At 39.3% G+C, this 23,383-nt stretch overlaps 1 protein-coding gene across 7 annotated transcripts in view; it reads right to left on the reverse strand.

Moving 5' to 3' along the window:
• The window catches only part of BCAT1 (branched chain amino acid transaminase 1), a 133,461-nt gene that overhangs the window by 39,202 nt on the left and 70,876 nt on the right, over nucleotides 1-23,383 (reverse strand). The gene's annotated exons all lie outside the window — the stretch shown is intronic.

Below are 23,383 nucleotides of genomic sequence, written 5' to 3' on the forward strand. Positions count from 1 at the left end.
ACCTAAGTGACTGCTTCAGGACATGGCAGGGTCTTCAGCAGGTGGTAGGTGCAGGGGAATGTGTCATTAGCACACCTGCCCACATCAACTAGCAGGTAGCAAGAGTGCAATTTCAATAGAGGGATAAGTACTGTTAAATCAAGTTTAGCCTACAGCTGCCTCATTACATTTTAAGCTCAGCCTAAAGGTTTCTTTGTACATCATGAACTATAACCTAAATGGACATTATAAACAGACGGTAGCCTACCCTTGTGCCAATTACTGAGTTTTAGCCAAACGTGGCCAACTGTTCAAACCATGTTCAAATAAGGCAAACGCTGAGTTATACCCAATCCAGCTGTTTCTGAATCTCATTTCTGTTTCCTGTATGTCACTTTCCTTCCTCTGTCCATAAATCCTCTTCCACCATGTGGCTGCGCTGAAGTCACAGGGGCTACTCCAGATGGGAAGGCTGCCCGAATTGAGAATGGTTCTTTGCTCAATTAAACACTTCTAAATTTAATTCGGCTGAAGTTTTTTTATTTAACAATATCTTCAAAAAAACAGGGAATGAATGACTTATAAATAACAAAGATAGAAGCCCATCTTTCCCACAAACACTGTAAAGCCAGAAGCCCACAAGGCAAAATCATGCCAATTCCTCCAGCACAAGAGCAGTTATAAATAATTAGGGTTCATTGTTTATTAAAGAAGAAAACTGAGAGACCCAACGTTTTGAAGGCTACATATTAAGGTAGAAATGATCACTGGCCTATCCTCAGCAATTCAAGACTACATAAAGTAAAAAAACAAGGCAGGACTATTAGGTTAAGAGTTTCAGGATATAAACCACTTGTGTCCAGTCTTCACTAGAGCCTGGTCTACCTGGATAGGAATGGGGATCTGTCAGGAAAATAAAGAGAATCTTTACAATAGAAGACTCAACTTCAGCTGATTTTGTGGCTTTGTAATGTTTCTTGAGGGATATTTTTATCTGAACTTCAATTAAACTTCCCCTTACTACCCATTGCCCCACCGTCCCTCACCCACTGCTCAACACTCAGATCACCAAAATCAGGCAGGTAAAATATTCATGAGCACAAAAAAATGTGTTTGCACAAGCGCACACCACTGCCATCTGAAAGACATGTCACCTTAGGAAATGGGAAGGTAATTTCATTAGCATTCCATGGGAACATGACGACCAAAGGTCCTGGGTGGCCACAACAAACCTATGATGGTTGATGGAAGACTATGTTAGAGAAATCTGTCAGCAAGCAACAACAGGTTTTGATTGTTAGCTTGTGTTTGTTCTTTAACGGAGACTGAAGATTCAAGGAGGACCATCCTACCAGTAAAGGATAAAGCGCCTTAAAGCTTCATTTGCCTTTTTGGGGTTTCATTGTTTGGGAGGAAAAACCTAAGCATAATACACACACCTGCTTTTCTTCCCAGCTACGATAAAACTTAACCAACTTATCTCTGCACTTTTATTTAACCTCTCAGTTAAGAAATGACACCTTCATTTCACGGGTGCCTTGAAGCAGAATATGTTAGATTTTTTAACGAATCCTATGATATGGTTTGGATTTGTGTCCCTGCCCAAATCTCATGTCAAATTGGAGGAGAGGCCCAGTGTGAGGTGATAGGATCATGGGGGTGAATTTCCTCCTTGCTGTGCTCGTGAGAGTGAGTGAGTTCTCATGAGATCTGACGGTTTAAAAGTGTGTGGCACTTCCCCTGTGCTCTCTCTCTCTCTCCTGCTGCCATGAGAAGGTCCTTGCTTCCCTTTCACCTTCTACCACTGTAAGTTTCCTGAGGTCTCCCAGTCATGCTTCCTGTTAAGCCTACAGAACTGTGAGTCAATTAAACCTCTTTTCTTCATAAATTACCCAGTCTCAGGTAGTTCTTTATAGCAGTGTGAAAATGGACTAATACACCCTAGTGATGAGGAATTAAGAGAAGCTTCTCAACATACTTTAGAGATATAACATGCTGGCATCATCTCAATAATTTACCTAGCTTCTAAGTTTCTTAATAGAATAGCTTATTGGTGGACAAGCTAATAGCATTTTAATAGCTATCACAAAAATGGCTGGGACTTTTTTCACTCCAAACTAATGTATTTTATGCAAACTACATTATACTAAAAGAAGTAACAATAACGTGTCATGAAAATTTTTTCCTGAAATAAATTTCCCCTGGTTCATTTTCTTCTCCTGATTTTGACAGGTAAATTTGCATTTTATTCCACTAGGTGGTAGTATACAGAGCACAGATAGAAAATGGAATCATTGTGTACATTAAATCCATTTCTAGAAAAAAGGTCTTGATAAACCTCTAAGTAATATTTTTATTCTTAGCAAGCTGGTAAATTGTAGACTATAACTTTTCAATACTGAGAGAAAATGTGTTTATGTATACTAATACTTTATTTTCTGCAATTTAACCAAGATCAATTCATGTTTTACAAGTACTTCAAGTACTGGTGTTGATCACAGACTAGTCACCTTCATCCTCAAATGATTACTTACACCAATTCATTGTCTTTTCATGAATAAAACTGTGATTTCACTGAAAATGGTCACCGTGCTTTAAGACAATAAATAAGATCTAACACTAGGCAGAAAGAGAGGAAGAGAGCTTTATGATTGGGTCTGTTTCTATGCTTAGGAGTCATTATTTTTTTCTATGTTTCAATTATCCCTTCTAGCCTGAAAAGCAATCTAAATTCTGTGCTACTGTTAAGAGTATTTTATTATGAACTGTTATACAAAAAAAAAAGATAACTGCACTCATACGTTTATCACAGCCCTGTCCACAATAACAAAGACATGGAATCAACCCAGGTGACCATCAATGGTGGACTGAATAAAGAAAATGTGATACATATAAACCATGGAATACTATGCAGCCATAAAAAAGAATGAACTCATGTCATTTGTAGCAACACAGATGCAGCTGGAGTCTCTCTATCCTAAATGAATTAACACAGAAACAGAAAACCAAAATATCACACGTCCTCACTTATAAGTGAGAGCTAAGCATTAGGTACATATAGACACAAAGATGGGAACAATAAACATTGGGGATTCCAAAAGAGGGGGAGGGGAAAAGTGTTTAGAAAAACTACCTATAGTGTACTATGTTCACTACTTGGGCAATGAGATCCTTAGAAGCTAAAACCTCAGTATCACAACATATACCCATGTAACAAACTTGCACATGTAACTCCTGACTCTCACATAAATTTTTTTTTAATTAAAAAAAGAAAGTCTATTAGCTTGTTTCACACAAGAGTATTTTATTATATAATATTAAACAACTATAAGCAAAATTCCACGATGATAAGTTCAGTCATCTGATTAAATAAAGCAAAAGCCACATAAATAAGGAGAACATATGGATGACAATAGCTGATGAATTGTGTAAGTCAATTTCGATGAGTCATATTCCTTATAAACACTTTAACACTTTGGCTTTTTACTCTACTAGCTTCCTGGAATATTCAAATATATGAGGAATTAAAAGGGGCTTTAAAAAAAAACGTGAAAAATGAGAAACATAAAATTTCAAATGCAGCTTATTTAACTTCTCAAGAGACCACATTGACTTTGAAGCTGAAATGCTGATGTGTTAAAAAAATAAAGACTTTTTTTACTTCACGAGCTAGACCTCAAAAATAAATGGCAAATACATATACAAGGGTTTTTAAATACATGGATATTTTGCACAGAAGGACAAGACACTGAGTGTGACGGAAAATAAAAAGACATGTCACAGAGAAAATCATCACTTTCCTCTGGGTCAGTCAGAAATTACTTTATCGAAAGGCAGGATTTCAGAGGTGATTTGAATGACGGCAGGAAAGAGCTCAGTGAGCTGAGAAGAGTACTATTAGCCTATGTTTCGGCCTAGAAGGCAGAGAGGCACAGCAGCATGTGCAGGCTTGAGAATAATTCTGCCTACGCAAGGCTGATGAGAGGCAGAAGAAATAAGATAATTGGAAAAGACAGAAGAACATTTTTCCTAAAGCAACACAATTTTTTTTTTAATTTGAAGAGTAGCCTGTTTTCTTTTTTAAAATCTACTGCCAGTTGTTTTGAAAGAAGTTTAAATTGTTAAAGGGGAAAAGAGTAAAGAATACTGGACTAAGGGGTGCTGCAAGGGAGAGAACTCAGCGGTCCTCTGTGATGAGTTCCTGATGCTGTGAGGGTCAGGAAAGCCAAGGCACTGAATTCATACTGTGTTTATATAGGAAAAGCTACTATAGCTGGCTTGCTGAAAGATTAAAAAATAATAATAACCCTCAATAGTATGCATTGCTTTTTGGCTCCAAAATACTTCACTGTCATTATCTCATATAACAGAACAATTCAAAAAGTTATAATTCCTATTTTTAGGTTGAGGAAACTGAGGCTTCAAACAAACAATTTGCCCAAATTTCATGGTTATTAAGTTCTCGTTCTTCTCCTCTTAATCCAGAGTTATTTCATACTTTACCAAAGCTTGAAAAAAATATTAATAAAGTACCCAAGATCTCCTTACTTTAAGAGAGTTCCAACTGGTGTCTAGCTTTCTTCCCGCTGAGCCTTCTTCACCCATAGTGAGACACAGCAGGGATACCTCTTAGGGGCCTGCTGAGTGCCCCCCCGCCCCTGAGCATAAAAACAAAGGAACATCTTGAGTTCCTTCAAGAGAAAGTACAGTCATCTGGCTAGCCTTGAGAAGTAAATGAGCAACTTGATAAGCAAAAAAGGGAAACAGTAGCTTAAAACAATCACCAAGGAAGTCAGAGTCAGAAGATGTTTGGTTTCCTATAGAAACTAAAGATAACATCTTAACAGATGTCCCAGAGTTGTTTTTCAGAACCTGGATCCCCATCAAATGGATCCTCCAGACCACAGATACGAGGGAAATGAGACAACTCTGGGCACACTGGCTATGAGGTAGCCCTGCTCCACAGGAGCAGTAAAAACAAAAAAAAAAAGAAAGAAAGAAAGAAAAAGAAAAGGAATTGAGGACTGAATTATCACCATTCTTTGTTTTTCGTTTTGTTTTTTTAGATGAAGTCTTAAGTCTCGCTCTCTTGCCCACGGTGGAGTGCAGTGGCGCAATCTTGGCTCACTGCAACCTCTGCCTCCCAGGTTCAAGCGATTCTCCTGCCTCAGCCTCCTGAGGAGCTGGGATTACAGGCGTGCACCACCACACCTGGCTAGTTTTTGTATTTTTAGTAGAGATGGGGTTTCACCATGTTGGCCAGGCTGGTCTCAAATCCCTGACCTCAAGTGATCCACCCGCCTCAGCCTCCCAAAGTGCTGGGATTACAGGCGTGAACTACCACGCCTGGCACCATTCTTTGTCTTAAATTTCTTTCTGAGAAGCCTGGAGGAAGTCCGCCCATGGGCCAGACATAACATTCCTTTCTGCTGATTCCATCTTTATTTTTGTTCTTTTTCTTTTTTTCTTTTTTATTTTTTTTAGAGACAGAGTCTTGCCATGTTGACTAGGCTGGTCTTGAAATCCTGGCCTCAAGTTACCCTCCTTCTTCAGCCTTTCAAAGTGCTGAGATTACAGGCATGAGCCACCATGCCTGGCCTGCTGATCCCATCTTTAGACAAATATTCCCTTCCTTAATCAATGTGCAAATCAGAAAATATTTGGATTTACCTGTAACCTGTAAGCCCCTACTTCAAGATACCCCACCTTTTTAGGCCAAACAAATATATAGCTTCCATGTGTTGATTGATGCCTTTGCCTGTAACCTCTGCACCTTACATGTAAGCCACTGGGGAGTTTAGGTCTTAAGCATGAGCTCCCTGATTCTGTTTGCTTGTTGGCCTGCAAATAAACACCCTCCTTTCTCCCACTGTAAAACCCCGGTGTGGATGATAGACCTTACTGCACTGGGTGAAGCAATAGCCTTCACCCTCTACACACCCCACGCTCAAACCATACTGAACCCCTTCCATTGCTCCTCACTTTCCTACTTCCATAGGCTCTACTACACTACTTCCTCTGCCTGGAACACTCTCCTTCCAATGCCCTCCTATTATGGGTTGAATTGTGTCCCTAAAATTCCTATGTTGAAATCCTAACCCACGATGTGACTGTATTTGGACATCGGGCCTCTAAAGAGGTAATTAAACTTAAATGAAGTCATGAAAGTGAGGCCTTAATCCATAGGCCTGCTGTCCTTATAAGAAGAGGAAAACACACCAGAGATAGCTGCCTTGGCCAGACAGAGGAAAGGCCCAGGGAGCACACAGGGAGAAGGTGGCCGTCTACAAGCCAGGAGGAGAGCTCTTACCAGAAATCAGCTTTGCGGGCACCCTCATCTTGGACTTCTAGACTCTGCAACAGTGAGAAAATAAACACCTGTGGTTGAAGCTGCCAAGTCTGTAATATTCTATTATGGCAGCCCTAGCCACAGGATAGAACGCAGGCCTAGGAATCCTACAAATCTGCTCTTCAAGCTGGCCAGCAAACTGGTCAGTTACAAACTTTTCTGCAGGTCCCTGAAACAAAAACTGGATGAAGTTTCCCTGTCGTCTCGCTTTATGTCCTTGAAAGCTTGACCTTGTAACCATGTGGGGGTACTTTCTCCTGATCTCTACCATCCAGAGGGTGTGAATTTTGGGGTTCCTGTCAGTTAGTCCTAAAAATTATCTTGAGCAGTTAAAAGCCTTTGCAAGCTCAAAAGTGGCTGCTCTAGGCTCCTTCTCGGAGGAGCAATGGAGACTGTGCAGTACTGCAGCTCAGTAACTAAGGCTTTGCTATTTCACAGTGGTGAATTCACAGGGTTCAATTCCTAGCTTCGGGAATGAGTCCTCTCTGGTTTGATATCTATGTGACCTTTGCCATTTATTAATTCTCTTCCCCTCATGAACAACTTCTGACTCCCTGTCTTGAATTTTCCTTTCTCTGAGATATGTTTGGAGGTTCTAGATCTTGTAAAAACTGCTTACCACCTCTTTGAAAATACCTCCCACACCTGTGGTTAAATCATAACCTTAGTTAAGGCTTATTGGTTTCACCTGGGAGGTTACTTTTGGTAAAGTCCAAAGCCAGAAATATTAGCTGTTTGTCCTGGCTAGAGTCTGATAATAAGAGATTTGGTTAAAGGTCAGCTTAATTAAAAGTGATGTCCAAGATTATCTATCTATCTGTCTATCTATCTATCTGGCAGGTTTTATATTATTTTTTTCTCCTCTTGGATCTTTTTCTAGATAAAAGAAAAGTTTTTTCTTCTCAGTCAACTGAATTGTTTTTCTCATTTTGTTTTCTTGCCACTCTTGATGCCCACATTGAGAGGACCTAAGATCATTTCTAACAGCCTGGGCCTCCTTAGAAAAAACTGAGGAAGCACCACAGGCTCCATCTTGGGAAAAATCTCTGTTTTCCTCATGGAACCCCAGGAATTGAAGGCAAGCAGATCCCTCTCAAAATCCAAGGCATTGCTCTGATTTGCATTGTGTTACCTAATGTTTTTTACTTGTAGGGGTATCAGAAATTACTCTGCATTATGCGAGAGCTTTTAACCTTGGTGTGTAATAACTAGGCAGGAAATATGCTTTAAGGGAAGGCTAATAGCAGTTATAGGGGAATACCCCACTCTGTGCACGTTTGGATCAGAGAAGCATGCTCTTGGCCACCTAGAAGGTATGGAAACATTCTTCTACACCTTCCAAAACTCCCAGAGGGGATGGGCTGATTCCCTCTTTTTGGGATCCAGAATCCAATACAAAAATGAGATCTGTAATTTTGGGGCATCTGTTTTGCCTTCTAACTGCGCCTGTTTATTAGGCCCTAGAAACTACATGTTTTCCTGGCTCTGTCCCCACGTTGCTCCACCCTGAAGCCAGTAATCCAATTAAGATATTTAAAAGCTGGCAAATGAAAAAATTAACAACTACTGGGTCTTCTGCCTGTCTGTGTATTTATGTGTGTTGTATATGTAATATGCATATAAAAGAGCTCTAATTAATAGGCTTGAAAAATAAGCACTTAAATTGAATATTTTGTCAGAAAAATAAAAACTTTAACACCTTTTAATTCATGGGACTTTAATAATCTTTGGGAAACAAAGAGAATCAAATATATTGGTAAAATAAAAATGTCTTCAAAATTTAGACATCTGGTCTAAATTAGGTCAGATTAAATTAGATTTGCTAAATGCTTCAATGCCATAAACTGCTTCTTTAACTTGATAATTGTTCAACTTACCTGCCTGGAGCCATTAGATTCTAGATAGGGCCTGGGGACATGTGGAGTTGGCCATGCTATGCTGGAAAGAGTCAGACCTTATCTGCACTTCTGTCTGGTGTCCTAGGCTCCACACCTGGTACATAATTAAAACCACTTACTTATCAGACTTTTCACCAAATATAAAAGTTGCTAAGAGTTAACATTGTAGCATATGTAATTGAGGCTACCAGAGAAATAGTGTTACCTGCAAGGCCTGTAAGGAAAATAGAATGTGTTTTTGGTAAAAGATTATAAGAAGGCATGGGAATGTGGTCTTATTGCCTAGTTTATAGAGTTAAAGGATTGTTTTAAGTTACACAGGATAAAGCTAAAGGTTTGAGCAAGTTGTGGGAGGTCAGTGAAAATTAATCTTGTAAAAGAAATTCCGTGTGTTAAAATATTAGCTAAAGTTAAAGGGTATTATTCAGTTTTTCCATAAATAGAACATTGGAATAACAGCACAACAGGGTTTTCTTAGAGCATTAATCTGCTCTTTAACAACAACAAAAAAAAATTGTAAAGGACTACAAAAGGTTTATGAGAATCTTATCTCATGGTAAAATTGATTAAGATTGAATAATTTGTCTACAAGGTTTTCTTAAGAATTGGATTTGACATTTATTAATGCAAAGATGAAATTTGGCTTTCTCTCTTGAACAAAATTTTCATGTAATACTAAAAGATTATGGAAGATTTTTGTTTGCCTTTTGAATAAACAACAAAATAAAAAAGAAAAAGTGAGACATTGTTTGGAAAGCTCTCTACCTCTACCAATGAGTAAAGGATTTTGCTTTTGGAAAATCTTTGTGTTATGATTTTGGCTAAATAAATGACTTTATAGTGACCTGGGATTCGATTTTATAATATCAAGTGTTTTAAATCTTTGATATTTGACAAACTTTCCAAAATCAAATTCTATATTATGCCTTTTTCTGATCTGGTCAATACTTTAGATTATGAGGTCTCCTAAAGTCCAAAAATGACATATTTGGCTTACTTGGTATATTAAAATCATACAGGAAGCATTGTCAAATATGAAATGGTGTTTAGCTTTCTTTGGGCTGTATTTGTATAAATATGTTATTGGTATGTGCTCTAAAATTATGGGAAACTCCTAAATTCTGATATGACTTAGTGTATGTTATCAGTAATAATTATAATTGTTATGTAAAATTGTTGTATGCCACAGAAGTAACCAAAATTTCTAGTCAATTCTGTCTTTAACTATGGCTTCCCTAAAACTTTGTTATCCACAAAAAATTACTGTCTTGTTTTGATCCTCTTTAAAAGATGGTTTATAATCAGATAGAGGGCTCTTAAATGCAGGTTTCTGAAAATTTTGAAAGTGTGCCATTAAAATAGAGAGGAAAAAAACTTTCAAGAGTCTCCCTTGGGAAACTAATATGTTCATAAATATTGAGCAAACAGGAATTAAGAGCATGGACTAAACTAATAAAAGAACAAAATAACCTTCCAGTGACTTTTTGCTTAAAATGTTGCTGTTCCTTTGTTTCATTTTTCAGAGTCAAGAAACCTTTTTTTTGAGCTATTTACAGTTTTTAAAAATTGAGTAAATTATACTCCTATGAGCAAACTTTGGAGCATATTTCTTTCTACCTGATTTCTCAAGAATTTGAAAACTATCTGTGAGTATTCTTAACTTATGGCAACATAGTAATTTGCATATGTGCAATAAAAATCTGTTTTCCTTTGTAACAGGACACAATTAGAGACACTGCCTGTTTTACCAGGGCTTTGACTGGAATGGCATTCTTTCAAATATAAACAGATTGCTTTAAGGAATCAAAGTTGACTTACAGAACTGATAAAAGCCTCTGGGGAAAGCTGGCCTCATACCTTGTCTATTCAATTCCTTTACAGGGTTCCTGACCTGTGGTAAGTAAAGAATGTCACTTTCTGACAGGCCTAGGAGCTCCAGTTATCTTGGGATCTCAAAAGGAGAATTCACACAACTCATACAAGTATTTGCAGACACAGATAAATCTGTGTCTCAGCTCAAGGCTTTAGAAAGTCTAATCTGAGATTTCTTATGGAACAAAGTTACATCAAAGTCAATTTTTAAAAAGCCTGTGTGGCAAATAATTATTATTCCTATGCTTTATACAAATAACCAGGCCAAGCATAATAAGACTAAAGCTTACCGTGCAAACAAATCAGTCCTACCATGATTTGTTTTCAATAGAAATGGGAGACAGGAGAGAGAAAAATTATGTTTCAGAAACTATGGTATACTTGTTATTCGATTCTAGTCCCATTCATTTGTTTTGAGTTTTTTCTGCCATTTAGATTGACCCTGTTTGTTCCTATGAGCCAATCAGTGATCTCTAGCTGCTGCTCAGAAGAAACAGAAGGGTAACATAAATATCTGGATCAGTATTTTAATTCTGAACATGTGTTGGAATTGGCTAGCAACCCCATATCAGCTTGGTTCCAACAACTGCCTAGTTCATGGAAAGGCTTATTATTAATTTAGTTGGGATAATTATACTTATTTTGCTTTACTGTTGTAGAATATATTGCTGTGGTACTCTTTGTGTAGCAATTCAGGATAAGATTACTCAACGTTTTCTTAAATTGAACACTTATTAATCTTCCAGATATCACCTTTTGTGAGAACTTGAGAGTCAGGAATGGCCTTCACCATACTGATGCTTTCTCACTGAACTCCTCTCTACCCTGAATAGTTACGCAAAAATATCATCACCTGTATTCAGCCAGAAGAAGCTACAGAAGATGGATCTTCATCTGTCTGCAAATTTTAGGATTAAGGGTCCCTTTGGGGGTATTGGGGGAAATATGTCAGAACTATTTAAACCAGAGCAACTCCATCTTGAACAGGGGATGGATAAAAAAGCTGAGACCACCTGTGCTCCATTCCTAAGAGGTCCAGCATTCTTAGTTACAGGATGAAATAGGACATCACAAGATAGATACAGGTCACAAAGAACCCACTGAAAAAACAGGAAGCAGTAAAGAAGCCAGCCAAAACCCCCCAAAACCAAGATGGTGAGGAAATTGACCCCTGGTCATCCTCACAGCTTATCTTAGGCTATTTATAATGCATTAGCATGCTAAAAGACATTCCCACCAGTGCCAAGACAGTTTACAAATGCCATGGCAACATCCAGAACTTACCCTATATGGTCTAAAAGAAAGAGAAACCCTCAGTTCTGGGAATTCCCCACCACTTTCCAGGAAAACTCATGAATAATCCATCCCTTGCTTAGCATATAATCAAGAAATAACCATAAAAATAGCCAACCAGAAGCCTTCAGTGCTGCTCTGCTTATGGAGTAGCCATTCTTTTCTTTCTTTACTTCTCTAATAAACTTGCTTTTATCTTACTCTGTGGACTCACCCTGAATTCTTTCTTGTGTGAGATCCAAGAATCCTCTCTTGGGATCTAGACTGGGATCCCTTTCCAGTAACACTCCAATTAAGCTTTCTTCCCTAAAAGTTAAACAGAAACCAGTGCTTCTGAAAGACTGGTATCAACCACCTGCCTGACACTGCCCCTCCCTTTTGCAGTTTCAACACAACAACAAGAATTCTTTCCTGATAAGAGACCTCTGACCATAGAGTGGTTCTGGCCAGTCTACAGAGGCTGAACACAGAGGGCTTTTGTGTCCTCTGCTTCACCTTTTGATGTATAGGCCCTAACTGTAATACATTTAAATGTTAAAGCTCCACCCCAAAGTGACTTGTGATGCATGCTGCACAAACGTTAGCCTACTATGTATGTGTGTGCCACCCCTTCATGAATACATAGCTCCTTCTATAGCCTGTTGAATATATATACTTAGCCACCCTGCTCAGCATAAATTCCTGTTCTCTTTACCCCTCTCTCTCCTTTCCAAATTTATGAGCCCCATCATTCAATATTTAGGACTGCCAGAACAACCTAGAAGACCTTCTACCACACTTCAATTATTTTCATTTGAAAAAAAAAAATCTGATGCTAGTCCTAACATGTTGCATTGACTGACACCCTAGAGAAAATGTCCTTTGTCTCTTGCCTGATTTCCTTTAGTGCTAGCCAATAAACTAACAGGCAATCCATACATAGGCATTTGAAAATGTATCACTGGGGAAGCTGAAGTCCAAATTTTCTGAGACTTGCTATAACAGGGCTAAGGAATAAATCCAGGTTTATTTGCCAGCCCTGTTCAAAGAAAAAAGATGGTATAAATTTAACACTTGATAAAAAGGCTGATCAATTCTTTTAAGTTTTTAGATAAGAATGACCTTAGAATTTAAAAGAACAGCTAAGAGAAAACTAAAGACAAAGTGGAAAAGACTAAAAGAACACTTAACACTCTTCCCTAACTTCCTCCTGTGTAAAAGAAGTGATAATGACTACTCACAGGGTTAATATAAGGATTACATTAGATAATATGTAGAGAGCGCCAGGGCTTGATTTTTTTAAGCACGTAAAAGTAGCAAGTGTTATTGTTTTTGCAAGAAATCATTGCTAACAGAAATGGTAAATACATTCCATATGTACAATACAAAGAGCATAAAAATGACTGTAAACATGACCACAGAACTTCAGTCAACACTCAACGTTTGAAGAGTGGAAAATGAGCATTTGGGAAAAAGACAAGAATTATCATGCCAGTTATCTGGGAAATATAGGTTGGCAAATTTGGAATCAATCCTAAATATGGATTTTAGAATGAATTATTTAAAAAATGGTCAAGGATACTTGATAGGAAAGTACTCAGGAGGTGCTACAATGAGTCACCCGTAGAAAGGCCATGCTTTGGCCGGGCACAGTGGCTCACACCTTTAATTCCAGCACTTTGGGAATACTGGGGCTGGAGGATCACTTGAGGCCAGGAGTTTGAGGTGAGCCTTGGCAACATAGCAAGACCCCATCAATACAAAAAATTTAAAAATTAGCCAGGTGTGATGTCACATGCCTGTAATCCTAGACACTCAGGAGGCTGAGGTGGGAGGACTGCTTGAGCCCAGCAGGTCAAAGTTGTAGTGAGCTATGATGACACCACTGTACTCCAGCCTGGGTGACAGAGCAGGACCTTGTCTCAAAAAAAAAAAAGCCATGGTTTTATTTAGCTTTCTGGAATGATTCCAAATCAGGAGTCAGCAAACTTCAGCCTGCTGCCTGTTTTTATTGGTTTTATTGGAACGTGTTCATTTATTTATGAATTGTCTATGGCTGCTTTTGTACTATAAAAGCAGAGGTGAGTAGCTATATAGCTTACAAAGTCAAAAATATTTACTATAAGACCATTACAAAAAAAGTTTGCTGATGCCCTCTCTAAGTGACAAGAAAATGCTACAGGATGGTTATTATTGCACCAGGAATGACCTCAAAACCAAGATCTCCTCACTGGCTCCTGACTTTGACCTTGTGGTTATATCCAGTTTGGTTCAGTTGACTAGGCCTCACACTGTGTTGGCCCTAGAATAGAAAGACAAATAAGACCACAAAGGATGCTAATATCTGCAATGAAGATGTACCCAACAACCCCAGCTGAGAAGATGAGGAAGAAGATATTGAGTCAGGTAATGAAGAGCTCACACCAAGACACTATGGTGTCAATGGAGCAGTATGTGTGTGACCGTGCAAGGTGGGGGTTGGATGCTGCTCTACTTAGTCACATGTCCCTGCCTGCTTACATGGTCACCCTTAGAAGGAGAACTATGATAGGAGTGTGAGAAATCTTTTGAACATTTTAACAATCAGTTTTCCCTTCCTTCTGGCTAATTACTATTAGCTTAGAGATATGCCATAACATCTCCCATCTAAGACACACACTCCCTTTAGCATATATCCCATTCCAGGGAGGCATCTATTCTCTGTCCCACTGTGCAGCAGAATTCCTCCTGACATTTGTACATATTCAGCATCATAGCTACCCATTCTCTCATTCTCTCTCAAATCCCAAACACTGCAACCCCACCACCCTACTAACACATGCTTATCAAGATCACCAGGGCCTTCCACATTGACAAATCCAATACTCGATTCTCAGGCCTCATCTCACTGGTCCTATTAGCAGGATTTGCCACAGCTGCTTGTGGTTTCCAGGTTCACTTGGTTTCCAGTCCACTAAACCTCTCTTGTTTTTCTTTCACCTTGCAGGCTGCTACTTCTCAGACAGCTTAGCATTTTACAAACTCCCTTTCTTCTAAATGCTGACCCGCCCCAGGGGTTAGTCCTTGCCTTCTTTTAATCTCTATCTACAGTTCTCCCCGTAAAGATGTAATCTAGTTTCTCACCTTCAAAGGCATTTTTATGCTTAAAGACAAGAATCTATCCCTTAAATTCCAAACTCTCCCCTGAATAACAGACTTTCACATCTATAGTACCTACATGACATGACTGTTTTAATTCTTTATTCTACCCATATCACTCCAACAAACAAACAAAAAGACTTCTTTCTCATTCTTCTCCATCTTAGTAACTGATTACTATCCAGTTGCCATCGCCCAAAAGGAAAACAGCATCTCTCCTCTCATACCCACATCCAACCTATCAGCAAATCGTGTGAGCTGCTATAAGTATCCTTGAATGTATGTCTTCATGTGCAACAGGGGATATAACTAAAACATAAATTTCTTGAAGAAAACCTGCATCTTTAAGGCTCCCAAATTTAATTTTCCTGCTTTATTCAATGTACCAGTAACAGTTCTTATATTTGTTGTATCAACAATGTAATAGTTGATTAACAAGAGACTGAGAGTGAAATTATATTGGCTGTGTGTATGTATGTATATGTGTATGTTATATGATACATATACATGTTATAAAATATAGAATATAATATATAAAATCTGGTTAAATACATGAAATATAATTGTATCAACAACACAATGGTTGATCAACATTATAACAGTTGTTATCAACCATCTAATGGTTGACCAATAAGAGACCAAATTTAATTTTCCTGCTTTACTCAATTTACTAGTAACAGTTCTGATATTTGTTGTATCAATAATATAATGGTTGATCAACAAGAAACTGGTTATATAAATTATGCTACTGAGAGATGACAGTGCTGGCAGCCCTCCCAGCCGTCACTCACTCTCGGTGCCTCCTCAGCCTCAGCGCCCATTCTGACCGTGCTTGAGGAGCCCTTCAGCCTGCCGCTGCACCGTGGGAGCCCTTCTCTGGGTTGGCCGAGGCCGGAGCTGGCTCCCTCAGCTTGCAGGGAGGTGTGCAGGGAGAGGCATGGGCGGGAACCTGGGCTGCGCATGGTGCTTGTGGGCCAGCTGGAGTTCCGGGTGGGAGTGGGCTTGGCGGGCCCGGCATTCGGAGCAACCGGCCGCCCTACCAGCCCTGGGCAGTGAGGGGCTTAGCACCCGGGCCAACAGCTGCAGAGGGTGCACCGGGTCCCCCAGCAGTGCTGGCCCACTGGCGCTGCGCTAGATTTCTCGCCGGGCCTTAGCTGCCTCCCCACAGGGCAGGGCTTGGGACCTGCAGCCTGCCATGCCTGAGCCTCCCCTCTGCCACTGCTGTGGGCTCCTGTGCGGCCTGAGTCTCCCCGAACAGTGCCGCCCCCTGCTCCATGGTGCCCGGTCCCATCAACAGCCCAAGGGCTGAGGAGTGCGGGCACACGGCGTGGAACTGGCAGGCAGCTCCACCTGCAGCCCTGGTGCAAGATACACTGGGTGAAGCCAGCTGGGCTCCTGAGTCTAGTGGGGACTTGGAGAATCTTTATGTCTAGCTAAGAGACTGTAAATACACCAATCGGCACTCTGTATCTAGCTCAAGGTTTGTAAATGCACCAATCAGCACTCTGTGTCTAGCTTAGGGTTTGTAAATACACCAATCAACACTCTTTATCTAGCTAATCCAGTGGGGAGGTGGAGAACTTTTGTGTCTAGCTCACGGATTGTAAATGCACCAATCAGCACCCTGACAAAACGGACCAATCAGCTCTCTGTAAAATGGACCAATCAGCAGGATGTGGGTGGGGCCAGATAAGAGAATAAAAGCAGGCTGCCTGAGCCAGCAGTGGCAACCTGCTCGGGTCCCCTTTTACAGTGTGGGAGCTTTGTTCTCTCACTCTTCGCAGTAAATCTTGCTGCTGCTCACTCTTTGGGTCCACAGTGCCTTTATGAGCTGTAACACTCACCACAAAGGTCTGCAGCTTCACTCCTGAAGCCAGCGAGACCACGAACCCACTGGGAGGAATGAACAACTCCAGACGCACCGCCTTAAGAGCTGTAACACTCACGGCAAAGGTCTGCAGCTTCACTCCTGAGCCAGTGAGACCACGAACCCACCAGAAGGAAGAAACTCTGAACACATCCGAACATCAGAAGGAACAAACTCCGGACACGCCGCCTTTAAGAACTGTAACACTCACCGCGAGGGTCCACAGCTTCATTCTTGAAGTCAGTGAGACCGAGAACCCACCGGACACACTACCATGTTTTACAGACTCAAAAATATCTTTTTTTTCTTTTACCTTTAACATGTTTGAAATCTGGACTCAGCATTCCACAATTGTTATTGGCTAAGCAGCAGTTATGGCAAAGCTGTCATTGCCAAACATGGTCAAAGCTGTTGATACTGATGATACTTCCAGTGGCTATGGTCATTGGTGACACATGTTGAGTGTGCCATGTTAAATGTCTTTAAAAACTTATGATTTAGCACTGAGAAGAAAAGTTACTGCAAGAAAAGCACAAAAGCAGGAGCATGGCACGTATTTGATGTTAGTGAAACAAATATTTATAACACTATTAAACAAAAGCAAGTCAATGTTTTCTTGCAAAGCAACAACCAAGCCCTCTAATGAAACCCACAATAGAAAGAAACCTTTAAAAAGATAAAGCTGGCTGGTGGCTCACGCTTGTAATCCCAGCACTTTGGGAGGCTGAGTGGGGCAAATCACCTGAGGTCAGGGGTTCAAGACAAGCCTGACCAACATGGTGAAACCCCATCTCTACGAAAAATACAAAAAGTAGCCGAGCATGGTGGTACATGCCTGTAATCCAGCTACTCAGGAGGCTGAGGCAGGAGAATCGCTTGAACCTGGGAGACAGAGGTTGCAGTGAGCCGAGATTGCACCACTGCACTCCAGCCTGGAAAACAGAGCAAGACTCCGTCTCGAAAAACAAAAAGATAAAGCGGTGTTAGCATTTGTTACAAAATTACATGCAAAAATAAAAATGCCTATCACGAGCCAAGCAATGCAACTCATGGCAGGAGAAATGGCAGATTCCCTCAGAAAACGTATACCTCAAAGAAATAAGAGGCTAGTATAACTAACTCATGAATCACTCAGGATGATCAGGAAGGTACTGTGTTGCAGTTTGATTCTCCATCTCAGTGTATAAAATAATGTTACATCTTGTAATTTATGACATTCTATATTAAATTCAGTATGGTACATATGTCCAATGGATACCCCACACCTAGGAAAATGGAAAAAAAAAAGGGGGTATATCCATATGTACCAAAATGAAAAGATCTCCAAGACAAATTTTAAGTGCAAAAAACAATAATACAAACAAAATTGTTCATAGTATCACCACTATTTATATTTTTTAAAAAGGAAGGTACAGATAGAGAGCCCCAAAATATTCTTCATCTATGGAAACATGACATATCAAAACTGGCACTGCAATCAGTGAGGAAAGGATAGACCACTCAATAAATGGTGATGGGACAACTTGGTCTCCGTGTAGAAAAAAAAAAGAAATTGAATCTGTTAATTGATACAAAGTTCACTTTCATATGGATTTCATTTAAATGAAAAAAGGCAAAACTTTAAAAGAATGTTCTTGGAGTAAGAATTTCTTTAACCTGTATGACTTTGGAGTAACAAAAAATTTCTTTAAAATGCATAAAAATTATAAAACGTAAAGAAAAATTTAACTACTTTAAAATTAAGTACTTCTGTTCATCAAAAGATATCAGTAAGAAAGTGACAAAGCAAGACACAGACACAGAAGCTAGCTACAGACTGGGAAACTATTTGCAGTACATTTATCCAACATAGGATTTGCCACAGACTAGAAAGTTATTTGTGATACATATATCAGACAAAGGACTTATATCTAGAATATACAAAGATGCAAAAAATTAAAAAGACAAAAGACTTGCAAAGGCACTTCACAAGAGGACTTCTGTAGCTGGTAAACCTATGAAAAGGTACTCAACATAATTGGTTCTCAGGGAAATTAAACCACAAATAACACAAGACTGTATACATTAGAATGAGGAAAGTTAATAAGACAGTATCAGTATTGGCAAAGAAATGAAGCAAATACATACACCACTGATGGGAGAGTAAACTGGTATAAGCACTTTGGGAGTTTGGCAGTGAGACAGCCAAGTGGGAAGGAGACCCCAGAGAAACTCCAACCGGCCTGCCCACTGGGATGATTGCACACTGGGGAGCCACAGACGTTCACACCGTTCACAGTGGGGAGGAGCCTGGCCCCTCCTCTTCCTGGGTGGTACCTGGGATTCAATCTGCAAGGCGGGAAGCACACTAGCAGGACTCTGGCTTTGTGGAGAGTCCCTGTTTCCCTTTTTTCCCAATAAATTCCATTATTCTCACCTTTCAAATTGTCTGCGAGCCTAATTTTTCATGGCCATAGGACGAGGACCCCATCTTTAGCTAAACTAAGAAGAAAGTCCTACAACAGCAATATCTACTAAAGTGAAACATACATACACCCTGTGACCCAGCAATTCAACTTCTAGGTAAATACCAAAGAGAAGCAACTACATATGTCTGCCAAAATGTCCATCTGTAGTAAAAGAGAATGCCATACCAGATGGGGGATGGAGGGACATGAAGAAGGAACTGCTATAACCCCCAACGTGGTTGACACTATTGGAGAGGGAAGGGAGGCAAAGGAGAAAGGTACACAAAGGCTTTCCATTGAACCCATCACGCTCTCATCTTAACCATGTGCTGGGTCCATAGATTTTCACTTTCACTCTTTTCTTTAAATTGTATGTTTATGGGTGTGTAATTTGTTTTAAAATTTTTGAGTAGTGGCAAAAACAGGACAAAGAATCACTGCCAATTTTGTAAAAAGAGAGATAATGTACAAACACATGTAAGGGGGTGTGTGTGTGTGTGTGTGTGTGTGTGTATTTCTGAAAGGGTATAAGAAAAGCTGGCAATAGGAATTGCTTGGAAGGAGGTGAATTGTAGAACCCTGGATGGAAATGAGTGTGAGAGTGAAAAGGAAACTTCCCATCTATTGTATACCTTTGGATCTACTTGAATTTTTTACCAGATAATTTCTCTGCCAAAATGAAAATGAATAGTCCTAAACTTAGAAACACTGTAATTGAACTTGAGACTTAATTGACTGTGTGTATGTATGTATATGTGTATGTTATATGATATATATACATTATAAAATACATAATACAATATATAAAATCTGGTTAAATATATCAAATATAGTTGAGAGCAAGAAAGCTGATAGCTCAGAAAAGAAAAAAGCAGAGATGAAAGTAGACATAGTAGAATGAGATGGGAAAGAACTTAGTCGCCCCCATCGGGGCTATGTTTCCATGCTAACCATTCCCACTTCTTCACAGCAGTGACCGCCATCAATATGCACTCATTTAGTGGGTTTATATTATGAAAGTCTGACCCCCTGCCAGACACTGAGCTCTGTGAAAGCAAGAAGATAGTTTTTGCTCAGCATGGTATCCCTAGACTTAGCGCAGGGACTGACACATAAAAGATGTTGCAGGATGGAGGTTAAGAGCATACAGGCTCTTATTTCACCGCTTTGGACCTTACTTTCACATCCCTAAAATACTGCAGCAGCACCTGCTCACAAGATTGTTATCAGGCTGAGCTCAGTGGCTCATGCCTGCAATTCCAGCACTTTGGGAGGTTGAGTGGATCACCTGAGGTCAGGAGTTCAAGACCAGCCTGGCCAACATGGTGAAACCCCATCTCTACTAAAAATACAAAAATTAGCCAGGGGTAGTGGTGCACGCCTGTGGTCTCAGCTACTGGGGAGGCTGAGGCAGGAGAATCGCTTGAATTTGGGAGGCGGGGGTTGCAGTGAGCTGAGATCACACAACTGCGCTCCAGCCTGGGCAACAGAGCAAGACTCTGTCTCAAAAAAAGAAAAAGAAAAGATTGTTATCAGAGTTAGTGCATGGAAAGCACTGAGTACAGTGCCTGACAAGTGGGGTCACTTCTGATGCCAGAGGACAGTGTTAAGAACAGACCAAATGCCAATTTCGCCAAGGAGACCAGGCCATTCCTGAAAAGTAGCAGTACCTTCTTGGGGTGGAAGTGTAAGATGGGCCTGGGCCTTTTGCTGGGATATAATCACTTTCAATAATTCCTTGGGTAGTATAATTTTCCAGCTATTCACTGGAGCATTGTGTGAGGTAGCAGGGAACTGGGATTCCAGTTAGGGAATTGGGATACAATGTGGAAGATGCCTAACATTATGAACTATGCAGCAGTTAGAAATGATGGATTTGATGTACACATAGTAGACTGGATAGAAATGGAACACACAGTGCTGGGCAAAAAAGAGAAGAAACACAATGAAATCCATAGGACAAAGTCATTTACATAAATTAAAATTACATGTATAAAAAACGATGAGATTTTTAAAAACACATATAAGCCAAAATAATATTAATTTGATACATGAGAATGATTTCTAGTGGAGAGAGAGGAAATGAGAGTGATGAATGAAGATACAAATGAATAAAACTAAGAGAGGAACCTTATATGCCCCATGATGGAAGTACCATGAATGAGGAGCATAATTAACCTGGTGTACCAAAACTCCAAAGAGTAAAAAACATCCCCTGTGACAAGATGAAATGAGCAAGAACAGCCTCAAGATGGTACTCACTGGTAAGAGTGGCCAGATAATAATAAGCTGATTATAACAGGCTAAAATCAAGGCAAATAGACTGTATCTCTAAAAACAGACTCGATGTCTTAAGACATTAAAAACGGAGCTGTTAATATAAAATATATTGAGTTATGCAAATAAAACAATATTGTTTATAAACAATGGAATATATATATATATGTGTATGTATTTCACATAGGACTATGAAAAAGAACACATTAAATGTATGGACAGTACCCAAATTAATGATTTATAAATTGCTGCTGTGCTAACTAGTCTTTAAATCTTTCAGATTCTTCTGTTCATAGAAACTAATTGTAAAGGAAAAAGATGATTAGATGTATAAGCACAAATAGAGGCAGTGAATTAAGAAAATATTTTTCATGGGAATTGATATGATTACAGGCTGAATTGTATGTGCAATCTTAAGATTTAACAAGGTGAAAGGCATGTCTATGAAATGCACATGTCCTTAAGCTCCCTGTGGAGTGAACCAGAAATGAAGGAGTGAACCATTTGAAACTGACAAGTCTGATCTCCAGTCTTTCTTCTGCTCACTCACAAAATGGCAGCAGGATTTTAAAATGGGAGTTCTAATGAACATTTCATAATGAAAGATTTCCCAGGAAGTTGCAAATGGGGAAACTGCTTATGAGAGATGATTAAAATGTTGCTCTACATTATTCAAATTGTATTGTGTGCATCCAATGCTAGTATTAACTAAATGCAGACAGCTTCTTTCTAGTTGAGCTCAACTCCAGAGATGTACTTACGGACAATCTAAGTGTAGGAGGATAAAGTTTACTGAATATGAGGAATTAATCAATTTCTGCATTAGCCAAAGTCAGCTTGTCTTTGAGTACATTTGAAAAAGTCAAATCTGCAGGTAGCCTGCAAATCTGTGGTGGACAGCCTGGAATCTGGTCACAGTCCTGGTTGGGCTAACTCCTGACAGTTTCCAAGGCTGTCTCTAGCATCACAGATTCAACCCTTTTCAAAGACACTTCTTCTCAGCCCTGGTAGAGTTTAGTATTGTCTCACTCTACCACCTCCCAAATGGAGAGAGTGAGATGAAATGGGACTGACATATGCCTAAAAAGTGGAAGGCTAAGAGCAACGATCATATGGAATTTCAGAGCTTGTGGTTGTACATATTTCTGCTATTGACTATGGTCAAGACACCTCTACACTTACCAGAATCCCCGAGGAAATAAAGGTCTGGGTCTGTGTGTCCACATGTGTTCGTACCACTGTACCTGCACGGAGTTACTAAACAGGACCAGGTTAAAATCAGCAAAACCTGGCTTCCTTGGATGTAGTGTTGTTAAGTATCCAATATTGAACATGACAGTCATATAATTTTAGTATCTTGTGTAGTAAAGTGAAAACTTAGAAATCATTCATGTAAATGTTTTTATTTAAATATTATGATCTGAGATTTTCTCTTAATTCCCAACTGATATGTAATCAGCAGTAGTTTAGAGCCCTCCAGACTGTAGTTTCTCTTTTAGATTTAACAACCCATAAATAAATACTTTAGGAGATACTGATTAAAATGCTACTATAATCCTTTTTATAAATATGAGAAATCTTTTGGTAATGTGAATGATTTTACTCTCTAAACTTTTTACAAGAAGTTTATATAACATAATATCCAACAAAGTACATGCATTTAAATATTTGTGTACCATACTGATGCTATACATTCAGGTCAATTATTATCCTGTATTATGTATTTATGTATTATAGGCTATACCTTATCCAAAAAGCTTCAGTCCAAAAAGCTTGGACTATCCCTTATCCAAAAAGCTTCTGACCAAAACTGTTTTTGATTTAGGATTTTTTTCAGATTTTGGATTAATCTGCATTATGCTTACCAATTCAGCATCCCTAATCTGAAAAAATGAAATCTGAAATGCTCCAATGTGCATTTTTAGTCATGTCAGTGCTCAAAAAGTTTCAGATTTTGGAGTATTCTGAATTTCAGGTCGTTTTTTTCTTCAAATTTCCATGCACTGGTAGCCTGGTATTTTTAATTGGCAATCCCTACTCACTGGTTATATATGAACAGTTAATTAAACATGTTTCAATAATACACACTTCTGTTTATTATCATCATAAATCTATAAGGATTTTAGTAATTGATTTAATTATTGATCATGAGGAACTACACAAAAACATTAGTACAACAAGTATGTATCTATGAAGATTATTAAAAATGAAGGAGGCCGGGCATGGTGGCTCATGCCTGTAATCCAGCACTTTGGGAGGCGGAGGTGGGCAGATCACCTGAGGT

The sequence above is a fragment of the Pongo pygmaeus genome, chromosome 10 (genome assembly GCF_028885625.2).
Source record: "Pongo pygmaeus isolate AG05252 chromosome 10, NHGRI_mPonPyg2-v2.0_pri, whole genome shotgun sequence".
NCBI classification, from domain to species: domain Eukaryota; kingdom Metazoa; phylum Chordata; class Mammalia; order Primates; family Hominidae; genus Pongo; species Pongo pygmaeus.